We start from the raw sequence: 22,698 nt of genomic DNA, 5'->3' as shown, positions 1-22,698 counted from the left end.
TCAGAAATCTACCTACTAATTGTAAATTCCAATTAAATTTGTAATTGCATAGAAATTAACAATCAAACAGAGTACAAACGTGTCAAAGACAACGTAGGTGATTCTAATATCATCACTAGCAGATTCTATACTCTATAGCAAACATAAAGTTCTAGTAACGTATCTCTTTAAATATAAACAGAAATAAAATTATCCTTTCTCGTCCATAAGTGATTATTCGTATTGACAATGTGCCAACTTCAGGGTAGTTTCCCTACTGTCTAAAATATCACCTCATCCCCACAAACATCAACTGATGATTGTTTCATGAAGTTAATAAAATAAAAATGGGCCCAAGTCTCAGTACGCCTAGATTTAGGTAAGGCATATCTTCCAAGTGAACTAAGAGTATGACCTTGTACAAATTTCTAAAGTTCTCTGGGCATTACTTCAGTCAGCTGTAGAAGAACTGTAAATATTTGCAAACATCCCATGCTCTCCTAATATTTTCTGACGGAAATGACCATGGACTTTTGTATCTGTAGCAAAATCCCTATGGATAATTAGAGAAATCTTGATAGTCTGTCTCAATATATCTTTAATAGAATAAGACCCTTTATGAGTAGTTAGAAATGGAAACTTTCTCTATGTTGCAATTTGATATAACTCCAAACTGAGTCTCTTTCTAAATTATGATCACATTATATAACTTCACCCTACTATTAGAGTTTACTTTGTACTTTAATGTGTTTTGCATATCAAGATTCTCCTTAAAGAGAAAGTAATTACTTTAGGACACATCATATTTTATGTCTGCCATTAGCGAATACAGGAATGCAGATTGGTTTATAACTGAAACTTGCAAGACAGAACATAATATACACATAGGGCTAGAGCCTTGCTTTTAAGGAAGGGAAGGGGATGAAAGAAGTAAAGAACAATTCCTAGCTGCTAATCTATTTGGTATACTAAATAGATTACATATGCCAAGGATTAATGTGGTTATGAGACGACTTGAATTTTAACTACATGAGGTAAACAATAATTGAAGGGAGATTTAATTTGAAGGGAAAAAATAGTAGAAAATGGAGCCTGATTTCTTTAAATATTAGAATAACTATAGTGGGATTGAGAGAGTAATATCTAAGAATTGTAACCAATACAAATGGGTAGAAATTACAGGAGGAAATTACAATGAAATGTTGGCATAAACTTCTTTATATTTGTAGTTATTTGAAGACAGAATCCTGTGTTTATAGAGATAACAGTGTCTTCATTCTTGGAAATTTTATATAAACTTTGAAATGTCTTGGTCAGAAATTTTTGTAGACAAGATGCTTGCCCAAAATGAACATTTAGATTAGTATTTTGTAAAAATAGTTTTTAACCTGGTTCAAACTAATCATAACCTTTATTGGAGTGTGATGTGGCAATTATAATATAACATACTTTTATCTTTTATTTATAGTATTTTTTTCTAAACCACATCTCATAAATGAATGCCTAGCTTACCTATATGAAATATTGACTTTACCTTCATAGAAAGTTAAATTTAGTACAACCTTGTCAGGAAAGCAATGTTCCTATTATAAATACATATAAACTCTACTTGAATTATAGCAATTAATTCTTGTAACAAACATGAGGATGTACTGTCATTGTCATTTTACAGATGAGAAAACATAACATCAGAATTGAAATAACTTATCCAAGACTATAAATTTAGAAAACAGTAATAGCCCAGTCTTCTATGACTTCAGAATAGAAGTCTGAAAATTCTTACCATTGTCTGAAAATTCTTACATTTCTTTCCTTATGATGTCAAATATGCATGGTGTTTCTTCAGCAAGCTTTCAAGCAAAGATCTTTAAAAATAGAATAGACAACAAGCTATCTAAATGATTCAGTTACTTTCTTATATGAAAACACTGGAGTGGATAAATTATCCCTGAAATTTCTTTCTGCCTTTATGATGGTAGAGATAAACTGAAAAAAATTTAAATACAGTGAAGAAATTTGCACACTGTCATTAGATAAAAAGGTTCTTGCAGTAACTTGTTACAGAAGTCTGTGAAAAGAAGAATTGATTTTTATCAGTCTGATATTGCTCAGAGGAAATAGTCACTGCTTAACACAGAAGAATGAGCTGAATTGCCTCTAAGCTGCCTTCATCTATATGAATATAGAAGCCAAATTTTAACTACTTTTCCTGGAAAGGATACATATGATGAACATTAAAATAAAATACACATGGTCTTTCAGAAATTTTAACAATTTTCTTCAAGCCAGCAACTCTGCCAATTTGCTAAGAAACAAGAATTTTAAGAAATGTTAAGTTCTAAAAACAAGGCTAAGAAAAAAAAGTCTAGCATTATCATACATATCTCAAGATGATTTTGGATTATTTTAATTTTTTGAAATAGCCAACAGCTTGTTGAGAGATAACCTAAATTAAGAGTTGCTGCTATTAGAATAATTGCATTTTCCCACTCATTGACATTGTCTAACATTAAACTTGCATTCATTGTGGACGAGTGAGATATGCAGTTTTAGTTATTTTTTTCCCATTGTAGAAAATAGTACAAACTATTAAATGTAGACAGAAAAATTCTACCCTCAATGGAATGAAGCACTAATAAATCATAGAGTAACAGTGTAGACTTAGTCTTATCCACTTTTCAAATTTTTGTTCTTTTATTAGTAGCTATTTCATATAAACCTTATGCTGAAATCACATTCAATGGAGTTTGAGGGACTATCAGATTAACTCAAGCTGTCTTTTCCAAAAAGTAAAACATAAAAATGTAGTGTCAATGTTTTTAAATAATTATGCGGTCAGAATCCAAAAATGAGGCCACTAATTTCTCTTTTATTGACTGATTAATTTTCTTTTGTTTTCCTTTATGTTATTGGAGAAAAGCTTATCTTCACTTATAAATATAAATAGCAGGCACTGTAAAGCTCTTCAGTTAATTAAGGATTTCTGGTAAAATGCTCATGACTTATGCTTGAAACCCATCATGTTGCTTCTTTCTGCTACCTGAGCTCATGGAGATGTTCTGAGAGCATGGCATATACTTTCTGAACACTCCTAAGTGAAAGCTGCCTAATTACCCTGAAGAAATATTTCCAAAATATTGTTTTTGTATGCTCTTCTTTCCTTCATTACTTTGTCTTGCATATCAGAAATAGAACCAGTATGTTGGAGGAGGAGAAAAAATTGGAGCAAACAATTTATATCACTCCTCCTTAAACTATGTAATGTGAATATTTAATATTTCCAGAATTCCTTAAAGTTTGAAACAATTAACTAGGCAATTATATTATTGATAAATCAGACATCTTCTTCCATCCTACTTTAGTTACATTCAATAAGAACTGAATACTTTCTTTTTCAAAATCTGCAGTTTAATCTGAGATATTAATTCATTTAGGGAGTCAAGTCTGCAGTCAGCCATGATCGTGCCACTGAACTCCAACTTGGGCAACAGAACAAGACTCTGTCTCAAAAAAAAAATAATTATAAACAACATTTTAATATTTAATACATATTTGAATATACCTTAGTGGGTTTTTTTTAGAATAAATATCAAATGATAATGCATAGTCTATAAATACATGACTGAATGATTGCAGACAGTGATAGTAATATCTTGATGGAGAAGAAATCAGATTTTCTTTAAGGTTAACATTTAAAAAACACAATTGTTTACACAAAATTTAGAGAAAATACAAAACTAGCTAAATGTGCACCATCTAGAAGCTAAAGTCACTCATTGGCTACTTAAAACAATGCCATAGATTCCAATAGCTGGACACATGTCAACAGAGACAAGGAACAGCTGATAATAGATGAATCTTTCTTTCTTTTTTCCTTTTTCTTTTTTTTTAGGTTTTCAGCATGTTAAATGAGAGCCATTTCATGTTAGGAATAATGTCTCTTGTTTATGCCATTCCTTCTTTCCTTTCTCCCTCAGTATTTTTCTCACTTCTTTCCCTCCCTCCCTTCCTCTCTCCCTCCCTTCCCTCTTCATTGATGATAGCTATTTCATTGCTAGGCTTTATACTAAGAAGCAAGATACAGCAGAGAATACAACAGTTGTGTCTCTGTTCTTCACAGAATTTAGAGTCTAAAGTGGGAGGCAAACAACTATCAAATTTGCATACAAAGAACTTTACAATTTTGTACATTGTAAATTATATAATATTATGATAAGTATGATGGAGCCAATAGTCAAATATTTTTAAATAGATTAACAGTAGTAGCAACTACAGCAACAGAATTTGATAGGATAATTGAAGAAGGCTTCTCTAAGAAAGCACTTAAATTGACACTTGAATGATGATGAGGAGACATCCATGAAAAAGAATGACTGTGGGTATGGGAGAGAATGATTCATTCAAGAGAACAGCGTAAATAAACAGAACCAAAGACTCCAATATGTGAAAGATTAGCAGTGTGGATAGATGGTAGTCAGTAAGTAGAAGAGTGAATTGGCTTGAAGTTGGAGAAATAAGCATAGGCCATATCAGGCAGGTCTTGCAATTTAAATTAAAGCATTTGAATTCTGGTCTAAGTGCAATGGAGAACAACTAAAAGGCTAGGCAAAGGAATTATATGATCTATTTTATATTCATTTTAAATGTCTCTAATTTTTGTAAGAAAAGTGAGCAATAATGAAAGAGAGAACTACCTAGTGGCCTAGTCAACTCATCCAGGTCGGTGTTGGTGGCTAAGACTAGTGAAACAGAGAGGCAGGAAACTGTAAAGAATGCAAGCTCCATTTTAGAGGCACTTTGGCAGGATTAGCGATAAATGATATGGGCATTTTTTGAGAGGAAAGAGTAGATTCTTCAGTACGTAGCTTGTGTAACTTAGCAAAGCCATTCACTAAAATGAGGATGACTAGCTGGGAGAGAGGCAAGTTGAAATGGGAAAATGAAAAATCTGTTGTTGGGTATGTCTAATTTTAAAATAGTTTTTTGTTTTTTGGATTGTCTGTACATAAAAGAAAGACTTAGTTGATGAAATACATTTAATGGAAATATAGTCTTGGGAAGGAAATGTGTATCTGATAGCTTCCTTGGACTGCCACAATAAATTATTATAAACTAGGGGACTCTGAAAAACAGAAGTTTATACTCTCACATCTTTGGAGACTACATGTCCAAATTTGAGGAAATAGCAAGGCCTTGCTTCCTCTGAAGCCTCAAGAAGAGAATCCTTGCTTTTTTCTTCCAGCTTCTGGAGGACTTGGTGTCCCTTGGTTTGTTGAAGCATAATTACAATTTATGCCTCCATTCTTACATGGCCTGTGCGTTTCTGTGTCTTCATGTGACATTCTGCCCTATGTGTATGTGTGTCTCTCCTTTTCTTGTAAGGATAACACTTATATTGGATTAAGAGCCCACTTTATCCAGTACGACCTCATCTTAACTATTAACATCTGCAGTGACACTACAGTGATGTTTCACTTAGTAATAGAGATACAATCTGAGAAATGCATTATTAGGTGATTTTGTCATTGCATAAACATCATCGCATGTACTTACATAGTTAGTATAGCCTGCTGCACACCTAGGATATATGGTATATCCTATTGCTCCTAGGCTACAAATTTGTCGAGAGTGTTATTGTGCTGAATATTTTAAGCGATTATAACACAATGGTATCTGTGTCTCTAAACATATCTGAACATAGAAAACATACAGTAAAAACATGGTATAATCTTAATGGATCACTGTTCTATAGGAGATCTGTCATTGACTAAAATGTTGTTATGTGGTACAAGATTTTATTTCCAAATAAGGTCACATTTTGAGGTATTGAGAGTCAGGGCTTCAATATATCTTTTTGTGAGACACAATTCAACTCATAATTGTCATCTATCAAGAGAACATAGAAAAGAAACAAAGACTGGAGAGGCATATTTGTGGAATTTCAACATGGAGAATTCTTTTGGTGGAGACAGTGATAAAGGTTGTGGAGTGTTAGCTAGAAGGAAGTCAGCCTGTATTTCCACCACATTAAAATAAGAGAATGATTTAAGGTAGGAATGGTGAAGACCTTCAAGTCTATTGTGAGGAGTAAGAGGAAGGCAGAAATAGTCCTCAGTGAAAAATGTAATCACTGATGTTTATAATTATTATCCTGGTCATTAGTAAAATATTAAATCACGTCAACTCAGCATTATTTAATAAAGCAAGAAAATGTGATGTATCTTAAAAGGATTAACAGATAAATTATTATTAATAATATTGTTATGTAATTTATGTGTTGGTGTGCTCTGGACACTTAATAATGAATAATTGCCAATTTCTAAAATTAAAGGGATTGTCTCTGGCTAATTAGCCTTCTGTTCTCTATGTATATGTTGAAATGGGGAAACTCTCCATCCAGCTAACTCTGTAAGAAAATGAATTTTGACTTTGATTTTAAAGTATGAACAAAAATAAATTCTATCTTCCCTGGTGATATAAATGTAGAAGATAAGGCAAATAAAAATGTGACAAGATAATATAAAAGCTTATCTGTATGATCTAGAAATTGAGGGGTTTTAAAAATAATTATGAAATGTTGAAAAGAATGTAAGAAAATATAGAAATACTTGGATATGTAAAAAAATCTAAAATATGGCAAGAGATGTAAGCAGCCTCAATAGTAAAAAAATTTGCCCTAGTATTTCCAATGCTAAAACTTACAATACATAAGAATTTCTACTAAATTAATTTTATAATAACAAAATATGAAAGGCTTGGGATAGGTATAAGGCAGAGAAAATAATTTAAGACAAATATGTGTATTATAAAAGTAAAATCACATCATCTTATTTAAGTAAAATCATATGTGTAGTATATATGTACATATAAAGAGAAGCATACAACTATATGAATATTACTTAATTTAGGGAGATAAGAACAAGTTTACCTTTTTAACATATTAATACATGAAATTTGAACATAAAGCAGAGAAAAGTAAAAAATATTTGTTGTGAAAAACTAAGCAGATCCAGCTTTCCCAGGTATTTTTTGGGGTGTTCAGTTCACTTTATCTTGTACAAGTTTTTTAAATCTACCAAACTCTTATGATCCTTCTCTGAGCTAGGGTTTAAAAATGAAAACTATACTTGCTCTCATGGGACTGGTATTGTGATGGGTCAAATAGATCTGAAAACAAGTGCATTCTTTTCTACTGTAATAAGCACCACAATGGGAATCAAGAACTTAATAAAGATTTTTTTATAACTCTCTTTTCTTTCTTTTGTCAACTCACACATATCTTGGCTCTAGACAATGTTTATTCCTAAACTGCAAATCTTGTCTTAAAATTAATGAAATAAGGAAATATACAGGATATTTAAAGGTTGTATTAATAAATGAAAGCAGTAATAAAAATTAACTTTCATAGACATGTAAATAAAACATGGAGATCACAGGAAGGTATGTATTTTAATTAATATATGCATTTTCATTGTATTAAAAATGTAACTCCATGTTTCTCATGATATTGCATAAATATGGCTCAATTCAGTAATGGTAAGATGTAATTCATTATGACAGGTTAATACAAGGTTCTACTGAAACCAAGTTACAGTGTATGTCATTTATGTGCCATTGTTTAGGAAAGGAAAAGGTCAAATTAGTTCCTAAGCAAATTGGGTAATTTCTCTAGCTCTCCAAAACAACCAAATGAAGAACAACATTCTACAGCATTGCTTTCTCTGTATTACAAGCAATGAAATAAGCAGAAAAGTAATAAAAACCATGACAAATACGGTTTCACATTTATTCAGTATAGTTCTAAAATACTCCACAAGAAGATCTATAGAACTGAGGAAGTGGAAAATATTCTCCCATCACGTTCTTGTACTCTCTACATAAAACTGGTTTTAAGGAGGAACTGCTCAGTTAATAGTTTCTATAGAAGCAGTTTAACCAGTTTCCTAGGGAGCATAGTTGCTTAGGAAACTCAGATACACTATGGTGCAGAGGCTGTGACTAGACACCTGCTGGTTCACACAGTTTCGCGCTGCCACTTTTATCCATTTCTTCTCTCTCTCCTGGCTGTGCTCTCATATGGCAGAAGTGCAAAGTTGGGAAATCAGTGCACTTCTTGGCGCTGGGTGGAGAAAATAAAATTGCTCATTGGTTTACTATAAAGACTGCCTTTGGTAGATAAATTGTTTTGAGGGCAAATTAGGCAACATTTTTTCTACCCTGCAAACACCTTCTATTGATCATTGGAATAATCTCTGAGGATTTACCATAATTACATTCTTTGGAAGCTCTGGCACATTAAGAAATGGTAATTGAATTTCATGAGAGCCATTTTCAAATCTCTGCCCATTTGAGAAAATAAAATCAAGGGCATAGGTATACGAGGCATACTATAAATGTCAGGTTAGTTTCCTAAAAAAATCACGTGTTTTCTTTGAAATAAATAATTCATAAATATAAAATATAGGTTAGGGTACCCCTTTGAGATATTTGAGACAATAAGTAATTCTGGTGTTATATAACTTTTTTATTTTTATACAAAATAAAAGTTGTTTGAACATCAAGTTTTATATGTGTTTATCTTTCTATCTATTTATATAAATGGGTTTTATAAATGGCTTTTGTAGATTGGCACCTAATTTTCAGTTGATATCCTTTTAAAGTGTGAAATAATGATGGTAATGTGGGAACATGTTCTGGAAACGTGACTTGTGGTCTCTGCACACCAGGCTGCCACATTTAGCAGCTGTTCAGTAGACATGAGGAACTAAGCAACAGAACACAATCCATTAGACTGGGGACCCCTAGATGACACAGCATTATAAAAAGAGACAAAAAAATAAACTTTGCAATTAACCAAGGGCAATCCCTTAGGTCTGAGGCTCAGCATTATCCATGGCTTCTGCATTCTGTCTGTGAAGCTTTTAGACACAGGCAATCACACCTTTCTCTTACAAACATTCTATTGTAGCAGATGGCAGTAAAATTACCGATATTTTAGCAGTCAACAATCTCAGATATTGAGAGAGTAGGAGAAAGAGTGGCCTAAATACTGAATTCACATTACTGCAGAGTTAAAGTGGAGTTTAAATAGTTTTACCTAATGTTTAACTTTCCAATTAATTTTGTGTGCCTTGAAAGTTAATGGAATCCTGAGACCCTATTGTTACCCCACTGCTTGCTTAGAATCCCAATCACACTTCTGATTAGCATCTTCTTTTAGTGTCAAGATTTCCCTGGGCATAAAACACGCATGGGTATTTCCATCTTTCTAAGGAAAAAAAAGTAAAGGTCTTACAGTGGCCTGCATGCCCCTAGGCAATCTGGCCTCTCTTTCCTGCCTCCCCTTTGCACCCTGCCCTGGCCTTCACATTCTTTCCTTAGGTACTCTGCATGTTCCTGCCTCAGATCCTTTGACTTTTTATTCTTTCTGTCTTGAAAACTCATCCCCAAATAGTTGATGGTTCACTTCCTGAGTTCCTTCAGGAGGCTGTTGAAATGTCATCTTAAGAATGCCTTTTTCTATTCCCTTGTCTAGATGCCAATTCTCAGCCCTCTTTATCCCTTTTATCTCCCTTTACCTTTCTAATCATTTTCTTCTTAGCATGCATCACTACATGACATATACATTTATTATTTTGTTCCATTTACCAAATAGAATGTAAGTTGCAAGAAGTCAGAGACTCTTTATCTTATTCACTGCTGTACTCTAAACATCCAGAAAACGTCCTGGAACCTAGTAGATGATCAACATAATAGGGATGAATGAAGAGATCTCTAAAAGTAACAAGCAGGATATTGTTCATAATCCTCTGGAGTTACCTTAGATAACCTAATTACTTTCTCAGATTTTCTGGTTGTCTCTTTTCGTGAAAGAGAGCAGAGAACAAGCTTACAAGTATTTCTCAATAACAGATATTCATCTTTCAAGTGACTGCAATGGGGGATTGAGAGCTGGGATATTAGTGATAAAGGGAGGAAAAACGCACCCTGCACTCAATCCATATGCACCCTGCATTAAATCTTGTCAGTTACTTAGCCTTCACAGTCTCTCCAAATGGCTTAATATGCAATTTTTGCTAGCAAAATAAGCTACAGAAGCTATAGTCATCTTTACTGCAACTGATCCCCAGATTTTTAGTGATATTTTTCGTCTCACATTTCCACCACCAATTCTAGATATGCCACCCCTTCAAGCAGTATTTCATCTACTCTTTGTTGCTTGCCTCATGGAGTTACCCAGACCTTCATCTCTGAGAAGTCTAAACCCTTGAGATTCTTAACCCTAGCTTCAATTGCTCCAATTGTCTTTTCACCATTACACCACGCATGGAAGACCACCAGAGGCCCAAGAGGATGTTCTGATGTCAACATAGTCTCCCTGACACTGTTATGTAATACAGAGCCCTGTTCTACTTTGTCCCCATGACAAATGTTTCTAAACCTTTGAGATACTTAACCCTAGCTTCAATTGTTCCAATTGTCTTTTCACCATCATACTAGGCATGGAAGACCACCAGAGGCCCAAGAGGATGTTCTGATGTCAACACAGACTCCCTGACACTATTATGTAATACAGAGCCCTGTTCTACTTTGTCCCCTATTACAAATGTTCTCACTTCTCATGCCTCAGAAACCAAGATGTCTAATCCAGCAGAGCCTAAGATTTCAGAAGAAGGAAGAATAAATTCCTCACAGGTGACTGGCAGTGGTAGTGAAAAAGGTCAGTCTTCTTTCATCACTAAACTTGTATGTTCTACTACTGGATTCAAAGTTCGTATTTCAAGAAATCATTTCAATGCAGAAACTGTATTCTTGTAGACAACACTGCAACCCTGAGGAGTGTTTTGTTAGACATCCCATTATACCATTAGCCAGGTAGTTCTGGATAATATTACATAGGACAGAATCAGTGGATCTTACAGTCATGTTCTCATTGTCACCCTATCTCTCTTCTATAAAATGGAACTTTTAAACTGAAGTGCTGTCACATATAAGTCTTAAATGTTGGTGTTGTCAGTAAAACTATGGGCAGGGAAGACAAATCAGTTCTAAACTAAGAGCTAATTCTGTTTTGGATGAAACGTTTCCCTCCAGGATACAAGGTCTGGAAATAATTACCTTGCCATGAGTGACTGAATTAGTTTCCTTGGAACCATCAGCACCATTTCATGGGCTCAAGCATTGTTATCTGTTTTGTAAACTTTAAACTTTCAAACATCAGTAGAAGGTAGATCTGGTTTTTTGGAAAGAAACCTAAGCCATTGGGCCCATGCATAGCTTGCCTTCCTGCTACCGCATTTACTGTATTCATGGCTTCTTCCACAAACACTGGGTGGTCAAGAACATAAGCTGGCTGATGTCCACTGAATGAGTCATCCTGTCTATATGGTTTTTGAACATGTCCTATGTGATGTATGAACTGTAGTGGTCAACTTGAGACAGAAAAATATTTTTTTTTCTTTTGAGATGGCGTCTCACTCTGCCACCCAGACTGGAGTGCAGTGAAGTGACCTAGGCTCACTGCAACTTCTGCCTCCTAGGTTCAAGCAATTCTCCTGCCTCAGTTTTCCATGTTGCTGTGACTACAGGCATGTGCCATCATGCCTGGCTAATTTTTGTACTTTTAGTAGAGACAGAGTTTGGCTATGCTGGCCAGGCTGGTCTCAAACATCTGACTTCAGGTGATCCACCTATCTTAGCCTCCCAAAGTGCTAGGATAACAGGCATGAGCCACCATTCCCAGCCTTGAGGCACAAAAATCTTAGCTACCATAAATCTGAGTACCCCTCCTCCAATCCTCTCTGATTCTGAACTCTTACTCTCATTCCTTTCAAGGAGCTCATCAACTGACTAGACAAGTGAGTGACCAAGTTACTCCTCAAAGGTCTACTCACAATGAGGATTCCCCTTCTCACCAGCCTTTAGTGTCAATCCTTGTTTTGTATTGAATGTAGCTCCCCAAATTATTAAGTTGGTGAAAAATTATTGCAGTTTTTTCAATTACTTTCAATGGCAAAAGCCACATTACTTTTGCACTAGCGTATATATGTTGAAGTTATAACCCTTGGGACCTGTGACTGTGACCCTAATCCAGTAACCGGTGTCTTTATAAGACAAAGGAAGGAAAGATTTGGACATGGAGACACACACAGGTATTATGTCACATGACAACAGAGGCAGAGACTGGAGCAATGTAGCTGTAAGATAAGACATGTCAAGGATTTCTGACAACCACCAGAAGCTAGGATGAGGCAAGGAAGGCTTATTCTCTACAGCTTTCTGAGAGACAGTGGCCCTGCTGATGCCTTGATTTCAGAGTTCTAGCTTCCAGGACAATGAGAAAACAAACTTCTGTTGTTTTAAACCACCCAGACTATGGTACATTTTTACAAGAGCCCTAGCAAATGAATAAACATCTCATTGTTCTGTCTTGCAGTGGTTTTACATTTTCAGCTTGTATTAATTTATCAGGCCAACCCATCTGTGAATTAAGCTTATGTCAGCCATGAAGCCAGAGACATGAACTGAGAAAGAGACTTCTCAGCTCACATCTCTGGCTTCAACAATATCTGGGCTACAATATCTGGGCTACCTGCTTGTGTAACTTACTTGTGCTCTCTAGATGTGCTCCGGCCATTTTAATTGGACAATTGATTACCTCTATGGCCACCTGACCATAACACCAGGATAACAATGAGGATAGTCATTCCCCAGTATCTGGTGTTGGGCAGAGTTGCAGCCAATAATCTGATTACATAGCCACTTGATTTTTTGTGATCAGGAATTCATTCGCATAGCAGGAACTATTTTAAACACAAAGAATACTTCTCTGTGACTGAAGACATGGTCTTGCCACAGTACACTAGCATGAGTTGCAACCTCCAGTTGGAGCTTTCTAGAGACCTCATATAGCTGCTCTGTCTAATACAGATAGCTTTAGCATCATTGCAAATGCTGAGTCATGCAACCAAGGTCAGGGCTTCTTGTACAATACCTTGAAATTGTTTGCAAACTCTTCTCTGCTCCTTGAGCTAAATTTTACTAAAGAGAATTTTTTCTATGCTTTAAAGTCAAGAATTTATTCTTTTTCTAGAGCTCCATGCCTCTATATAGAAAACAGATCTATGAAAAGCTTCAGTCATTGGGCAGTTTAGATTTTCAAGGTCAAGTTTGTTTCTCTCATCTTTCAAATTCTGTAGTCACCTGGGTTTGACCAAGTCGGGCCTTCGCTGTAGATTCCTCTATCTATATCCATGAGTTTTCTGATCACTTGTGTCCCAAAATACTGCTGAGAGATAGGGGACATTTTGCTGATTAGGAGTCTCATTTAACTTTTGATCGTAACTCAGGAGCTCCAGTCAGACTTTTTCTGAATTCATAAGTGCTATTAATAAAGTGGTAGCATGACTCATTCTCTGTAAATATTACTTTTGGATGAATCTCCATCCACAGAAAGATGTCCTTGCATCTATGGACATAAACACCATAAAATCCCAAGAAAAGTTAACCTTTATCTTTAACAATGCAGTTCTATCCTCTCCTTTAAGATAAGTAAATCTTTAAAGTACTCTAAAGAGATGTGTATGGTTTCCTGCAACAACTAGTTTTTTATCATGTAAATATATGCATATATATATATCATGCATCATATGTGTATATATGATATAAATGTATATCATATATAATCTGTGTGTGTGTATATATATATATATGAGGCAAATATTAAATATTTGGTATCATTTTTCAGAAGAAAACCCTGAGGAAATTTTTTTATAATTAGTTTTGAATTTGTAGTATATTAAATCCATTCACTTTGGCAGCATGTTTCCCAAAAAATTCTAAAGTAATGATAAATAATTAAATCTATATATGTATATGTTGGCATAATTCACTCTGAATGGCAAGTATGTATCATGTGGAGTCATACATATATATGGATCTCTGGAACTGAGATCCAACTCATGATACACACACACACACACACACACACACACACATACATATATGTGCGTATTTTTATATAATACACATGTGTATTTTTTATATATATGTATACATATAAATACATACATATATATAAATACATATGTATATGTGTGTATTTATATATAATGTATATATTAAATAAATTATATAAATTCATAGATTATTGAAGGACTATATATAATATAAATATATTATATATTACGTAATATATAATATAAATATATTATATATTACGTAATATATAATATATAGCACATCTATAATCTATTACATAATATATATAACATATAATATAATGTAATATTGTGTTATATATAATATATATTATGTTATATTATGTATATGATATATATATAATATATATATTCCTTCAATAATCTATTAATTTTCCATTTAATGTCCCAGGGGTATTAGTTTAAATTCTCTAGCCCCAAGCAAATTTGCAGAAAAGTTTTCCTTTCCTTTTATTAAGAAAAAGCATTCTTAAAGTTCCCATTTAGTTCTTAGGCTTTGCACTCATATATGCTCCAGCACAATGCAACCTTCATGTCATACGTTCTTGCTGTTCAGAGTGAAATTATGCCAACAAATACATATATGGACTTAAAGCTTTATCATAAGTTCAGAGATTTTTGGTAAAAATGCCCTCAAAATGAATGCATTTGGTATACTACGAAGTCAAAACTAATTATAAAAATAATTTTTCCTCAAGGTTTTCTTCTGAGAAACGATACCAAAAAATGCAATATTTGCTTTTAATCTATTTCTGCATATTACTTTAAAATGCATAACAAATATGTCTGTCATTTGTTAGTAAGAATGCCATGTTTTCTTCTAGAGTATGTAGGCAGTAGCTCGGCAAGGTGTGATGTTTCTAGAGTTTAAAAATAATGGTGCAAAAATTTTATGATATAAGCTTTTAGGTTGAAAATATATGAGTCCTTCAAATTGGTTTTTAGATCCTAAAGAAATATAGTTCTTTTTGAATACTTTCCTCTATAATTTTCAATATAATTGTTTGTATATATTTTAACATTTTGGTTTTAGTCACTTTCTTCATGCTTATTTTTAATCTCTTTTTGTCTTTACTGCTGTCACCCAAAAATATATTTCCAGTTAGAGGGAAGGGTATGGGGTACTTTTTGTCCCCCCGTTCTCACCTCTGTCTTCCTTTCTCTCTCCTTTTACCTCCACCCCACTTCATTTCTTCACTTAATTCTCTTGAAACACTGTTTTTTATTGATTTTCATTTTGTGCTATCGAGGTACCACTCAAAGACCACAAGTCTTCTCAACCAAATTCAACACCTTTTTCTTACCACATCAAATTTTTTTTTAAACGAGATTCCTCTTTGCTTACTAATTAAAAGAATAGAACATTAGTTTGTCTTTATCCTAGGAATACATGACACCTAAACAATACTACTTGCTGTGATTATAACTATATATTTTTAAAGTAATAAAATATGCTTTTACACGTTTCTGATTCTCATTTCCAGAGTTCCAACTCATTCACATGCAAGAGTTCCATTAAGATCTTCAGAACACTTTACTTGATATATCCCAAGGCAATTGCTGAAACCACATGTTCATCCATACACAAAGCTACACTGCTAAAATAGTAACTACAAATGTGCATTTTCTAACTTGCTGTTATTAACTTGACTGTAATAGGCAAGATTCTCTAATGGCCTCCCAAATTTTCACCTCTGGACGTTCTGTATAATCCCCTTTCCTTGAGTGTGGACTTAACGTATGGATGAGATATATCTCCCTTTAGAAAGCTACTAATTAGCTGATTTTGAGTTAATCAAAAGGAAAATAATCTTGGATGGGGTCGACATAGCAAGGTAAGCCTTTAAAAAAGGTGAAACATTAAAGACATGCTTTCCTGCTGCCCTTGAATATATGGGCTCCATGAGTTCTGCAGTGGTGAGGAGTTGAATTCTTTTAACAATCAGAAAACTTGAAGTGGACCCTGAGCCTCAGATAAGCCCCCAGTCCTGGCTGACACCTTGATGCAGCTGTTTGGGAAACAAAGTAGAGAATACCACAAAGGCTTGCAAAAACTTTTGATGTACAGAACTTTGAGATGTGAAAGGATGTTGTTTTAAGCAACTCAATTTGTGGCAATTTGTTATACATCAGTGAAAAATGAGCACACTGAACTGTGGAAGGAAGAAGCTCACAAATACATATGACTGTATTTTTTCAACATTCTAACTAAATTGATTTCCATTAAAAAGCAATTATTAAAATATTAATAGCAGTTGTAACATATGGAATACATTAGTTTTTTATATATGTTGTCTCATTTAATTGCTAAAAAAAAACTCTATGAGGGAGGCATTAGACATCTAAATTTATAAGCCATACAGGGAGGCTTAGGGAATTTAGGCATCTTATTAAAAGTGGCAAAGCTAGTGTGTGATGTTGACTGGGAGGTGTGTGGAAAATCCCTCAGACAGACAAAATCCTTTTCTGCGGTTTCCAAGTCCATATTATTTTCACTTGAGTACATTGCATTTCATTATTTATAGGAAATTACATGCAAGTTGTCCTCTCTTGCACTGAGTTGCTAAGATCAATAAAGTAGTTACCTATAATGAAAGACCTTAAAATCAAGTAGAAGAAGCAGATATAAATTCAATAACATTTTCCAAGGTCTAAAATGAAGTAAATGCTATATTTTGGGGTTATATGCTGGTGGGATTAGAAAATACTTAGAAAAGCCATGACAACTGAGTTAAGCCTTAAATACTCCGAATGATATTTCAGGTAGGAAAAATTGGAGCAGTGATCATTTGGGTGAAGAAATGAAATGCTGCATTAGAAATGATGAATGTACAGAATATGCTCACTGAATGTTCAATAGACAGGAGCAGTGGGAGTCAAAGATAGAAATAAGCTTTATTTCCTCAATGCATGCTTCCTATATTGTTTACATGTTCTCTGCATTTGCCTTGCTGTCTGGTTCTCTCTTTCAATCTCTTTGCTCTTTATTCTAACTTTTTTTTTTTTTTTTTTTTTTTGCATAGCCATCTGAAAATTTTTGAAACTTGTGTCAGCATCGCTTTTTAGAAAGCGCCTAAGCGAAATCTTTTTTAAGATCCAGTTGCACACACACATTTTTACTTTACTGTCAGACTCATAGCTGATGCTTAATATATGTATCACTTACTTTCCTTTTGTTTTTAATATGAAAAGGTAATTTTTGAGTGTTATTCTTGATTCCTAGTGGTACAAGTCATACTGCTAAGTATAGGAAAAAAGAAATAAACAAGTTTTGCAAGGATACTAAGCTTGTGTGGAAATGATAGTAGTTCCATATATATATATGGAAAAAATAAGTGAAGACAATATGTCAAATAATAGTAAATCCAAGACAGAGAATGAAACAGAATGATATACTAAGAAGTAACTGAGGAGACCATGTCAGAGCAGGTAGTCAAGAAGGGCTTTTTCAAAAGATAGCCTCTGAGCATGTACATTGCCATTTCTCTGATTTACCAAACATATAGCCTAGAAGGAGTTGTCTCTGCTATGAAGGTCTTTTGTTTAATTAAGTAAAGCTTTTAATAAAAGGAAAATATTATAGGAAAACCATACCTCTAAGAAAAAATTCATTTCTAATATCATATGAGAAATAAAATATTTCTAATAATATAGTATTTCAAATATATGAGAAAGCTGAAAATTAAATGTTACAGAAATCCCTATTAATACATTATAGAAAAAAAGCTCCCTAAAATAAATATGTTATCATAGACAAGCGGAAGAAATTTATCAAATTCATTTTCCTGTTGTATTCATATTATCAACAACAAATAAACCAGATGTGAACTGAAAGGCACCTAAGAAATTTCCAAAATTATCATCCAGAGATTTGTATAATTCAAACATTTTATATGGAGGAGGTATCATTTTTACATAGACTTTAATTTTACAAACTCAGTCATGTATCCTTTTTATATATATTTTTTTCTTTTTTATCCTTAGCAGAAAAAAAAATGAAAGAGTAGAAAGCCCCTCACAAGACAATCACTTCACTTGTGGGAAAAGTCAGAGAACTACACATCTTGTGGCAACTGAGAAGAATGCAGGATAGGCTATTTTTGTGCTCACTAGAGAAATACAAATCTTTTGAAATGTTCCTACTTATTTTTGTATTCTATCTATTTGGTATATTAAATTCATATATAATAAACTTGAAAACCACTCATTTTACATGAAACTAATTATGTTCTATAGAGACCCAGAGGACAGATTCACTCTAACAGAGTACTTTCTATACCATTTACTTGTAGCTTGAACGTAGACTGAAATATCTTAGCTGGAATCACGTGTACAGCTAGTGACTGACACTTTCTAACTCACCAGCAGTTATTTCTTATGTTGATGTTAATTTAATCCTTGTTTGGGACTTTTGAAAAATGCTTCTCAGTTTTATACAGATTAAAGGAAGCACAGATTTAAAAACTATAATATACTCTCAGAATAATAACTGATTTCACAGTTCATTAATTCAATTGATGAACAACAATAAAAGAGAAATGCTTCAAAATATAAATGTGTGATAAGGTAGGGGAGAGAGTATATAATTTTACTCACTCAATATTCAAAAGAAATAAATGATTAAATGCACCTTAAATAAAATGGCAAACTCATTGTAGAAAATAATTAACTTTAATTAAGACACCCTTGAGAAAACTTACTTCAGGTATGAAATCAAATGGATAATTTTTTGGAAGGATATAATCCTAATGTAATTTCAGATGCAAATTTTGTTGTTGAAAATAAAATCTGGTTTATGTAATTAATTACATAGACTTTGTTTTTCTTCTGTGTTTATCTTTGATAGTTTCAGAAAAGAAAAATAATATATGAACTATATATATTGCATTTTATAATCAGAGTGGCACTATACATTTAAAATGCTTACATGTTTTTCTGTGTTCCCCCTTCAATGAAATTTTTACAAATCTAGTTTATATTAATGGAGAATATGGCATATTTTTCAAAAACTGTTGCCCAGATAAAGCATTTTTCACTATATATATATGTGTAAATATATACATATGATGAATACACATATTTGTGTGTGAGAGTGTGTGTGTGTGTGTGTAATATGGTTAGAATAAATATATGTTAAATAATTTCTGCATTTAATCACTTTACCATTTTGTAAATCATCACTAGTCTAAACAAATCTAGTGGTATTGATGGATTTAACTGTACATGGTATACATGTATATATATGATAATGACTAAGCATTGTACTTGAGACTGTCATATTATTTTAGTTTTCTTTGTTGACAAATTGTTAAAAATTCCTTATGTTAAATTGCATGTGAATATGTAAATAAAATCCCTACTCTAATAGCCTATAAAATGATAAAAGGAATATTCTTATTTTTTCTGATCATGGGAAGAAAATTTGGAAATAACTTTGCAAACGCCAGCAAAAAAGGAGCCACATATAAGCTAGTCCAACAAATGATAATCTTATCTTTACTCTACAATTAGAAAAGCAGTCCCACAACCAAATCTTTATTATTTCCAAATAAATGCTTAAAAGCATAAAATGAGTTTATTTTGAAGGTTTACTGTACATAAGTTTGAATGCTTGTAGTATATAAACAGAGATTAAAGATGGAGGCTCTGCCACACCAAGGCTTCAGAATTAATATAACATGACCAATATAGTAACAGATTCAATGAGTCACTGCCTACTCTGAATAAATGCTCAAAGTAGCTAAAGAGAAACTGCCAAGGTCAAAGCTCAGTGCTATTTCAGACAGATGTTATTCTCTCTACAGCAGTCACTCTCTCTTTCTGCTTCCAAAAGGAACTGGTACACTGCAGGCACTCAAGATGAATCTGCCAGATTTAATAATAATCAAGAACACTCTTAAATAAATGTCTCCAGAAAGAGAAGCAATTGGAAAATTTCAAAGTAAAGACTACTTGAACTGTGACTCATTGCAGGAAGTATACCTTTCTTGCCTCATTTCAGAACAAAGATACTAAAGAAGAATATAGAAAAAGTACATGGAGATTCCCTCCTTGAAGCTGAAGAATCAACACACACCTATAGAAACCATACAGAAAATGTTCTGGGGAAATGGAAACTTGAACAGAAGCAAGTTTCTTTGGGTCAATATTCATTGGTGGAGATTTCTTTTCAGTTTCATACAACTATAAAGCACATATTAAAACATTCTAAAATTTAGAGTGAAACGTTTAGCAAAGCTGTGATGTTGAAGGGAAAGTAGAGGACAAGTATACTCAGTACAAGGTCTGAGTACTTTATAGTTCTAATGTTTGCGATGTTTTTTTGTTACTGTGTTCTTGTCTTCTTTTGAGATTGTAATGTGTATTCTTATCTTTGGCTGTCTTTTAGCCTTTACATAAAATGTTTTCAAGTGAAAAATGTGACACTTCATACATTTGGGGGCTATAAATACAATTTTTCATTGCAACAGAATTAATGGAATTTTAGAAAACTTCCCAAGTGATGAAAGTTAATCAGGAAACACCCTAAGTGTAGGCAACAAGGTTAACACCTCACCACTTTTCATTACTGCAAAAGTTACCACTTCTCAGAGTGATTTTCATGCAACATTATTAACAATGTCTGCAATAGATGTAAATATTTTATTGAGTACAATTTTAATCACATCAGTCAGTTGTAGCTTACAAGATATTTATAAACTAACTAAAAAGTAAAATTGCAGGCATCTGAAATAATAGGCATGTTCTAGTTAGTCATTATGTGTAACAAATCATCCCAGAATTGTGTAACTCCGCGTTGACTTTTCATTGAATGCGGGTTGACCATAAAAATGGGTCATGGCTTTGAACATAGTGACTGTCTTCTAAAAGGTAATTTCCAGGTAGGCAGTCAGTTGAGAGCTGTCAGCTTCCAATAACCCAGCAGCTGTGGGAATGATTGCTTCATTTCTGAAAGGAGTGGCAGTGGAATAGGATGTTGCACAACAGTATCTTCTTTCACTTCATCTTAAATTTATTGAAAATACCTCTATTTCTCTTCAGTCTCACTGCCACCATTCTAATCACATCTCACCTGATTATTGCAAGGCTCTCCATTGTTCTCAGTCCATCTATTTTTTACATTGCATTGAGTATCAATCATGCAAATAACAAGTGTCATCCCATCTTAGATCTTCTCCATCCCTCCAGTGTCTTCTCATTGCTCATACGTAAAGTAAAATATTCTATGACTTTTTATTAACAAGGCTCACCATGGCATCGCTGTTTTTTTTTTTTTTTTTTAACTTTTACATACTTTTTCTTGCTCTCACACTTTTCCTTACTCTTTGTCTCCAACTGAATGGGTTGTTTAAACTTCTAACAGACCTTGATATTTCCACATCAGGGCTTTTATTTTCTATTTCTTCAGTGTAAACACTTTCTAACTTCCACTTTCCTCCCCTTTTGCATAGCAAATGCTGACCATTCTTTGGAATCCATTTAAACAATGCTTCCAGATTTGCTTAGGTACTCATAACATATTTTTCTAAAGTCAGGTCATCAGTAGAATGTTGAACATTGTAAGACGAAAGATAGAGTCATGAAACACTTTCTGCAAATTAATACTGATGTATAATATAATCTCATATTGTTTTTGACCCCAACGCCAGATATTGTGCCTGACACCATGTAAATTTCCAATAAGTATTTGTGAGTAAGTTAATAGGCCAGATAACAATGAACTTACTATTAGGAACTCTTCAGTTTACATTTGTTCATTTTATCTCAGTAACACAATAGATGTTGTCAAATGCCTGGAAAATTTTCAGATATCTTGTATCTGAAATAAGGATGAAATAAGGATTCTCAACCAAATGCATGATTTTGTTCTCCAGGGGGGAAAGAAACAGGTGGTCACAAACCAAGGAGAGAGGTAAGGAGGGAAGGACTGAGGCAAAGCAGCAGCTTAACATCCCATAGTATGCAGACAGCCCCTCCCACCAACAAAAAAATCATCAGGACCAAGATTTTGAAAATGACAATGTTGAGAAAAGTGAAACTATATTAACCCCCCACCAATTAACTACTTTGACAAGTGTGGAAAAAAAAGAAGGAAGGGAGGGAGGGAGGGACGGAGGGAGGGAAGAAGGAAGGAAGGAAGGAAGGGAAGGAGAGAGGGAGGGAGGGAGGGAAGGAGTCAGGAAGGAAGAAAAGGAGGGAGGGAAGGAGGGAGGGAAAAATGAAAGAAAGAAAGGAAAAAAGAAAATGAGATGTGCTTATTAAGATTTGTTCTTTGCACTTTTATCCTGGCTCTTAACAATGGCTTCCTCCTTCCTTTTTCTAAATTCTTACAGGTATTTCCTTGATAAAACCTTTCCAAACCATGTCTGTGGTTTTCCACAAATATGTCAGGCTGACAGATCTTAGGACTGTGATATTTTCAACATAGTTCTTCAGACATCATTAGCTGCGGTTCAGTGATATCAGTGCATATCTTACTGTACTTCTGTAAGTAATTTGTCTGACTGGGGACTCCCAAAGTTATTTAGAGTACCTAGGTGCTCACTTGTTATCTCCTAATGTATTTTTGACTTTGATTATCTTCTATCAGAGATGGTTCTGCCTTCTCTCATCTGATAATCACTATCTCATCTGATAATCACTAGACTTGAAAGGGAAGTCAGAAGAGGTGAATTTCTCATCGATTTCTAAATTGGATGGTCCCTTTCAAGTCTCTGTA

This window comes from Aotus nancymaae, unplaced genomic scaffold, assembly GCF_030222135.1.
Source record: "Aotus nancymaae isolate 86718 unplaced genomic scaffold, 86718_ANA_hifiasm-v0.15.2.pri h1tg000088l, whole genome shotgun sequence".
NCBI lineage: Eukaryota > Metazoa > Chordata > Mammalia > Primates > Aotidae > Aotus > Aotus nancymaae.
This window is presented reverse-complemented; position numbering follows the sequence as displayed.